Raw genomic sequence first — 8,738 nt, 5'->3', positions numbered from 1 at the left:
TAACACGCTGATTGCCAGCAGGGCGAATGAATGCATGCTGTATGATTTCTGTTATTAGGCCTATCAGTTACAGCACGAGACAAAGGGCCGGAGTCAACAAAGGTAACATTACATAGACACGGCTCATGCATTGAGCCTGATGGAATTAATGGAATTCCTAGTCATCAGTGCCTTCAAGAGCAGTTTGGGCTGAGTGAGGATTGCAGGATTTGGCCCTCTGGACCAGATCATCAGCTGGTGAGAATGGGAGTAAATGGAGTGGTGGCTGAATTGTTGAGTGAGTGGTGATTGAATTAGAGGGGGATGAAGGGAAGGTGAATCAGGGTGAGTAGTTAGAGAATGGTGGTGTGTGTGTGTGTGTGTGTGTGTGTGTGTGTGTGTGTGTGTGAGAGAGAGAGAGAGAGTTTGGCATTACATGTGATTGGCCCCTGTCTTTCTATGGGGTAAATTGAAACCTCAAACTTTGAGCACGTTTGGATCTGGAGCCAAGCTTAGATCTACCCATGACATCAATACAAAGATGTTACATTGGTGTCCCAGCTGCCTGACATCTGTGCAAATGTACAGACGTGAAATCAGCCCAACCGTTGAAGTCCTAGCAGCAGCACTGTGTAGTCGGGTGCCAACGCCATGTCGATGGCATTGTATGCAAGACATAGACTGACTTTATGATATGCTGTTCTAGTGGTATTATGTCGTCGGTGGAGTTGGGGTGAGTGAAATCCCACTGTAACACGCTATTGACATTGCAGTGTATGCCCCCTCCATAAAAAAATTATGAAACATCTGCTTTACAAAGTGAACTCCTGTAGCTGTTTTGTTTTATGCTTTCCAATGAGGAGAGCCACCTATCCACACCAAAGGCTAAGGAGCTATAATGTTTTAGATTTTTTTTTGATGGAGTGATTTTAATATAGCTACAGCTGCATATAAAAAAAACAAACAAACCAGCTGAACGTGTAAGGAAAATCTATGTTGATGGCCTCTCTACACCTTAAAAATACCATAGTTGATCTGAATTGTTTCTTAGAAAACACATTTGTGTTGGGCTTGGAGGAGCTAAGGCCAAGTTTTGGCTCATTGCAGATCAATGAGTTTAGAATCCTAGGAACCAGTGATGCAAAGCTAATTTCAGCTGCTAGCAGGGCCTTATCCTGAGAAGGGCTGTGCTTCTCTTGAAAAGCACTGAGGGCTCCCCTCTTCAAAGGTGATGATTCAGTTCCAACAGAGTGCTTAATGCGGTGTGCTAAACAGACATAGAGAGCCCCTGACCTGAGGAGCCTACAGTCTCCAAGATAGATACATACATAAAAGATGAGACACTGTGAAAAATCGAGGAATGCAGCTATCTTTGACAAAACATCTTAATTGGGTGGAGTTAGGGCTGGTTGAAAATTTTCCACTGGAAATGTTTTTGCATAGAAAACTGGTGTTTTGAATAATTTTTTTTTTTGTGAAAAATTTCTGCTTTCCATGGAAAATTTCAACTTTTTGCTGAAAAACTGAAAACATTGGGGATTTTGGCTGAAAATTTTCCGTTTTTGGTGCAAACCATTAATTTTTCCATTTTGTTTAAACTGATCATGGGAGAGAACCCCATTTTCCAACCAACTCTTTGTGAAATTCTCAGAAGACTCAGCTTTGGCCTAATTCTGTTCCTATTGAGATCCAAGGGCGTTTTTACCAATTGACGGGAACAGTAAAAGAGTGAGACCAATGCTGTGCCCGTTTGAAACGCTCACCCTAAATGATAATTTCGTGGAGAACTCTCTGCCACCCATCCCTAATGTGTTCAGGTGTATGAATAATAGAGTGACTTGGCTGATCTAAACACCATGGCATTGGCAGACAAGGGAACTCTCAGCTAATTAAGATCTAAATAATGCCCTGCAGGGTACAATATGTGTGTTTGCAGTAGGGCTCAACAAACAATGGGCTTGAGTACAAACACTAGGCAGCACTGCTCCATTCATGACTGTGTATTTTAAACCATTTGAAGGTCTTCTCATTATTTGGCTTGGTTTTCGTTGCTAGGCCAGAATCTCACAAAGGAGAGAGTCTGCCTGCATGAAAATAATCAAAGAATTAAAATGTTACATGGTCTTCCTTTGCCCAGCCTGGTGACTGTACGTGTATTATGCACTGTGACACCATCCATGCTGCATGGAGAGCTTTCCTGAAAGCAAAGAGAGCGCCTGCGTGAGTTTATAAAAACCTTTCCACAATGTCTCAGATTGAAACAACCTTTGAACGTGCATCTCACAGAATGTTTTTCAGTGATGTCAAAATAAGCATCAGTCAAGTCAAAGGAATTTGGAATGTATTACATGCACATTTGTGCATAGTTACGAATAGGATTTTAACAGTAGTAGAGATGGGGTCTTCAGAAGTATGGGCCCTGGTGCATTCCCCCTTGGCAGATGTAGGCTGAGATAATCAGAACCAGTGCAGAAGGATGGAGCTTCACAGAGGCAGCCATGGCCTCCTACAGATCCCAGAGGATGTGAGCTAGATTCCCAGTCTGTCCCGTATTGGGGGCAAATCCCAGCCTCCCCCCCCAATGGAACGATTCAGGAGTAAACACCAGTTCTGATGTGCTTAGGACACCCAGAACTGTGAGCCTCTGTTACTTCTCTGACTTAGCAAGAGCTAGAGCTTTGCTACAGCCAAGCTATGTGTCAGCTCTCTGACACACCAACCTGCCTGCTTTGCCAGCAAACTCTTCAGGACTCTGCCAGTCCAAACCTTGCCCTGCAGGTAACAATCGGTGAAACCCAGTTCCTGAGCTCCCCAGAGACAACTCCCTGCAGTGTCTAGACCCTCCCATGGGATGCTCATGGAAATTATGTTCCCTGCCTCCAAAGAAGCAGAGCACACCCCAGCCGGTGGGTTTAGCTGAAGGCTCACGCTTCACTTTCATACACAGCACTGAGATGGTTTTGGAATACAGCAAGAATATGTTTATTGAAAAGAACAGAGATTTAAGTGATACTGAGTATCAGGAACTCAGCTGCCTCTGAGCTCGGTTGCCTAGCGACCCATTGAAATCGGCTGGGCCCAATAATGCCTCACCAAGTCACTGTGCTCCCTGAGCAGTCAGAAAAGCCACCAGATCCCCATTTAAGCCCTGTAGCAACCGCAGCACAGTGGCTGCTCAATGCCTGCAGCTGTGCCAGCCCTGCTTCTTGTCTAGCCCTTGCCTCAACCCTTCACTGTTCTGCTCCAGCTCTAGTTCCAGCCTATCTTTGAACTCCTGGCACCGAGCATTGGCTCATCCCCTGACCATGCCTCCGGTCCTGCCCGCTGAATCTGCTCTGACCACTAGGCCAGACTTCTGCTCCAACCACTAGGTCTCAGTGCCCACACCTTGGTGTGTGACACTCAGCAAGAGAAAAACAAAACAAAATAAAACACGCTTTTTAATGACTAAAATGTAATCTTAGGAAGTTACAATCTTTGCCTAAGCAGCTTTCTTACTTACATCAAGTTACCAGCATCCCTAGCCCGCCAGGCTAAGGGATCCAACTTTCCCAGGCTGGAAGGGTCCTGTGCCATGTGTTCCCTTGGTGATGGATAAATTGATTAAAAAGAGCAGAGATTTTGCTCCTCCTATACTAAACGAAATCCATTACCTCTGCCTCAAGAGTCAGGAAGGTTTGCTGGGGTGCAGATTCTGTCCCCCAATACGATTGTTAAATGTTCTTCTCCGCTGCTTGTTTAGCTTGCTGGCTTTGTTTGCCTTATATGTAAATGTACTTTCATTGTCTTCTGTCTGTAACAAAACTGGTGAATCCACATTCCTTTGTCTAGGGCGGGGTGGGTTCATGCTCTGCCTCCCAAACATATTTTAAGAACATATTTCCAGCACACATCTGAGACTCTTTGTATGCAACTCCTACATATATCACACAATGATTTTTCAGGACCAGCGTGTCACCAGTTCACATCTGATAATGCCTTACATGATGCCTTTGAGATACATATGACAACAGCATGTTGGGTCAGTAAGTGTGTCAAGCCTGAGGTGAATTACAGTAGGTGGGCCCCTCTGCCAGTTGGCATTGAGGGGCTCCGAGGATCACAATGCCATAAAAGAAACCTTAACTGCTGCTGCTGCTTTCTTTATTTGTATCAGCTGCTGTCTAGGTGTCCTATCCATGGGCCAGGAACGCACAGGAGGGGGGTTTCCAGGCCCTGAATTTTGCTAATAAGAGGGCAGACGGACAAACAATCTCAACCATGCAATCACTACTGACATGAGCAGTGTGCTTAGATAGCAAAGTGAAGAATGGATGGACTGATCTTTTGAGTTCAGTAGGACTATTCACCTGAGTAAGCATTCATTCCATGAGTAAGAGTCTGCAGGCTTAGGCCATGGATGGAGTTATCAGGCTTCCAGCTATTTGCAATGGGTCTTCCAGATCCTTTGTGAAGTTAGCAAGGTTGTACTGTGCATGCAGTGTGACACTATGCAGATACAAGTTTGACAACTTTCAATTTCATGAGTCTTGTGCAAGTAAAATATTATCCACAAAAGCTGCATTCATATAGGGTTTTTTGAATAATTTACATCTTTTTAAGGAAGAAAAGGATAAGAAAGGAACTAGTGGATTTATCTGACTATGATGGTTGCATTTGGTTGGTAATATGTTGTTTAGATTGTAAGCTCTTTGAGGCAGGGACTGTTTTTGTTCTGTGTTTGTACAGCGCCTAGCACAATGGAGTCCTAGTTCATGTCTGGGGCTCCTAGGCGCTATGGTAATACCAATAATTAATCATCATAATAATTATCTGCTTTGTTAAATAGTTAATGCTAATAAAAAGTTTGAACTCAGAACAAAAAATATATAGTTTGCATGGTTTGGGATTACTTGTGGCACCTTAGAGACTAACAAATTTATTTGAGCATAAGCTGTCATGAGCTATGCTACTCTGAAACATGGTTTGGGATTGTGTCCCTCCTTATAGAACATAGGAAACTGAATAGACAGAGATAGAGCTGACAGGTTTCAAGAGGTGCCAGTCCTCTTCTGATATTTTCTGATAGGGAAATAAGTGACTTAGAGTTAGCAAGATAGTATTAAAAATATATTTATACAAAGCCAAACCATTCTGCCTTCCTCGAACACAATCTTTGCTCCCTGGCACTGAGCACCACCTATGTTTTCAAAGCAGTCTTTACCTGCTCTCTAAAATCACAAGCAGGCACAATTTTTCAGTTCTAGTATTTTGAACATGCTAACCCTCAGATTCATACTCCTAAATCCTACCAAATGTAGCTTGGAGGTATTCGCATGTGAAGAGCTTTGTACCACTCCAAACTGGAATTGCAGTTTTGGAGGCAGAAGACTGTCACTTATTTCCTGCGCAAGTTGTTTAATCTGTTAGGGAAATTTCAGTTAGTGCTACGTGATTGTGTCTTCATTATCTGGGAATAGGGGAGAGTCTGTGAGTGGGGGATAGCTGTCCACTCCTATGTAAACACATCCTGAACTGGTTAGTTACCAGAGCAAAGGAAATCTTCATGATTTTTACATTAAGGATCTAAGGGGTTTTTTTGTTTTTGTTTTTTTTAGTTTGTGCTGTTTTAAATGTTTGAAGTGGAAGAACACCTTTCAAGTGTGTCAAGCATATGCTGTCCAGATATATTCAACTACAGGCATCTGAAATCCCCAGATTTATCATTAGCAGGCGGCTCAATTTCCTGACAGACAGCCCCACTGTTTTTTTTAAAAAAAACAAATAGTCCATTCCCTTGTTCTTTATTACAAGCCCTCAGTGGTGAAAGATCAGGTTAAGGACTATTTAGAAAAGCTGGACATGCACAAGTCCATCGGTCCAGATCTAATACATCTGAGGGTGCTGAGGGAATTGGCTGATGTGATTGCAGAGTCATTGGCCATTATCTTTGAAAACTTGTGGCGATTGGGAGAGATCCCGGACGATTGGAAAAAGGAAAATATAGTGCCCATCTTTAAAAAAGGGAAGGAGAACCGGGGAACTACAGACCGGTCAGCCTCACCTCAGTCCCTGGGAAAAGCATGGAGCAGGTTCTCAAGGAATCCATTTTGAAGCACTTGGAGGAGAGGAAGATGATCAGGAACAGTCAACTTGGATTCACCAAGAGCAAGTCATGCCTGACCAACCTGATGGCCTTCTATGATGAGATAACTGGCTCTGTGGATATGGGGAAAGTAGGGGATGTGATATAACTTGACTTTAGCAAAAACTTTTGATGCTGTCTCTCACAGTATTCTTGCCAGCAAGTTAAAGAAGTATGGATTGAATGAATGGAGGTGGATAGAAACTATAAGGTGGATAGAAAGCTGGCTAGATTATTGGGCTCAACGGGTAGTGATGAACAGCTCGATGTCTAATTGGCAGCCGGTATCAAGCGGAGTACCCAGGGGTCAGTCCTGGGGCCGGTTTTGTTCAACATCTTTATTAATGAACCTGGATGATGGGATGAATTGCACCCTCAGCAAGTTCACAGATGACACTAAACTGGGGGGAGTTGTAGATACACTGGAGGGTAGGGATAGGATACAGAGTGACCTAGACAAATTGTAGGATTGGACCAAAAAAAATCTGATGAGGTTCAACAAGGACAAATGCAGAGTCCTGCACTTAGGACGAAAGAATCCCATGTACCGCTACAGGCTGGGGACCGACTGGCTAAGCAGCAGTTCTGCAGAAAAGGACCTGGGGATTACTGTGGATGAGAAGCTGGATATGAGTCAGAAGTGTGCCCTTGTTGCCAAGAAGGCTAATGGCATATTGGGCTGTATTAGCAGGAGCATTGCCAGCAGATCAAGGGAAGTGATTATTCCCCTCTATTGGGCACTGGTGAGGCCACATCTGGAATATTACATCCAGTATTGGGCCCTCCACTACAGAAAGGATGTGGACAAATTGGAGAGAGTCCAGCGGAGGGCAATGAAAATGATCAGGGGGTTGGGGCACATGACTTAAGAGGAGAGGCTGAGGGAATTGGGCTTGTTTAGTCTGCAGAAGAGAAGAGTGTGTGGGGAGGGGGAGGGATTTGATAGCAGCCTTCAACTACCTGAAGGGGGGTTCCAAAGAGAATGGAGCTTGACTGTTCTCAGTAGTGGCAGATGACAGAACAAGGAGCAATGGTCTCAAGTTGCAGTGGGGGAGGTCTAGGTTGGATATTAGGAAACACTATTTCACTAGGAGGGTGGTGAAGCACTGGAATGGGTTACCTAAGAAGGTGGTGGAATCTCCATCCTTAGAGGTTATTAAGGCCTGGCTTGACAAACCCTGGCTGGGATGATTTAGTTTGTGTTGGTCCTGCTTTGAGCAGGGGATTGGACTAGAATACCCCCTGAGGTCTCCTCCAACCCTAATCTTCTATGATTCAATGATTATTGATGGTTGATTCTTAATTTATTTGAGGTGATGGCACCTGTACTGTAGGTGTGTAAATGCACATAATCCGCTGAATTCAGTTCAGATATGAAATGATACCATCCCTGCCTTTAATATACATATATATATGCTACATTATTCACAACTAATTATTATCTGCAACCACATCTGAAGTTAAACAGCGCACAGCAAGGTAACGTCACAGTTTAAGACAGGAAGTAACAAATTTTGTACGTAGTTGAAATAGCATAGTTTAATTCTTATACTAAAGGAAAAACTTCCACTATTTAATTGTAAATGCACTAAGAGTTACCTGTAAAGGTCTGTTTATTTAAGCACCAGTTCTGCATACACTTATGCATGTGCTTTAACTTTATGCATGTTAGAAGTCCCTTTGATTTCAGCAAGATTACTCACAGGCATAAGTGTTTGCAGGATCAAGACCTTAGACACTGATACGCACTTGATAGATAGCAATAACTCCAGTGGTGTAAGTATATTTTCCAGTGCATGACAGGAGCTTTTAGCAGTTTGTTGGTAAAGCGTACTGTCCATGTAGTTTATTGATAAACCTCATGACCAAACTGTGTTCTCCCTTTCACTGACCACTGTACATATGGAGAAACATCACTGAGATCAGTCAGCGTTTATCTGGATTTACACAAGTGTGTCTGAGAGGAGAATTTGGCCCTGAGTACCTGGGCAACTTTGGTCACTCTTAAAACAAAGTCACATTAAGATCCTTGGATGATAGCTGCAAAGTATAGTTACTGATAATGAAACAAAAATATAACTAGGAGACGTCTACCTTTTAAACTGCTGCCTGACATAACTGGAAAGATGTGCCAAAGACTCCATAGAAGTCCGTTGGGGACTTTGCTATTGCTATTGATTTTTATATGGAAGGTTCCCAGATTCTATGTTGATGGGTGGCAGGATAGAACTTAGAGAGAGAGAGTCTTGAAAAACTCTCAACTCTTGGACAGAGAGGATAAATTAAAGTCAGTGCTAATATTTACAACTGATTTACAAAGGCCTGAATACACATTCGGGTTTAATGACCCCAAAAGGCTTTCGATCTAGAATTAACATTATAAAATGGTTTCTTTTGGGATTTTTTTTGCTTGTTTTTATTTAATACGGTTTTTATGGCTTTTTAATTCTTTGAGGTGGACTCGTGAGCTTGTGTCACTAAGACCTAATGCAAAGCAAGGCTTAATGCTAGTGGGGCATCTGTCCCACGTCCTGCCAGTGTGATAATCACTGAAAGCAACGTTACAGAAACAATCCTCAAGTCTAATTCTACCTGGATCGCTACCTCTGTCACTTCCCCAGGTCCTGATGCGTGT

The sequence above is a fragment of the Dermochelys coriacea genome, chromosome 4 (assembly GCF_009764565.3).
Source record: "Dermochelys coriacea isolate rDerCor1 chromosome 4, rDerCor1.pri.v4, whole genome shotgun sequence".
Classification (NCBI taxonomy): Eukaryota; Metazoa; Chordata; order Testudines; family Dermochelyidae; genus Dermochelys; species Dermochelys coriacea.
Note: the sequence above shows the minus strand (reverse complement) of the source record.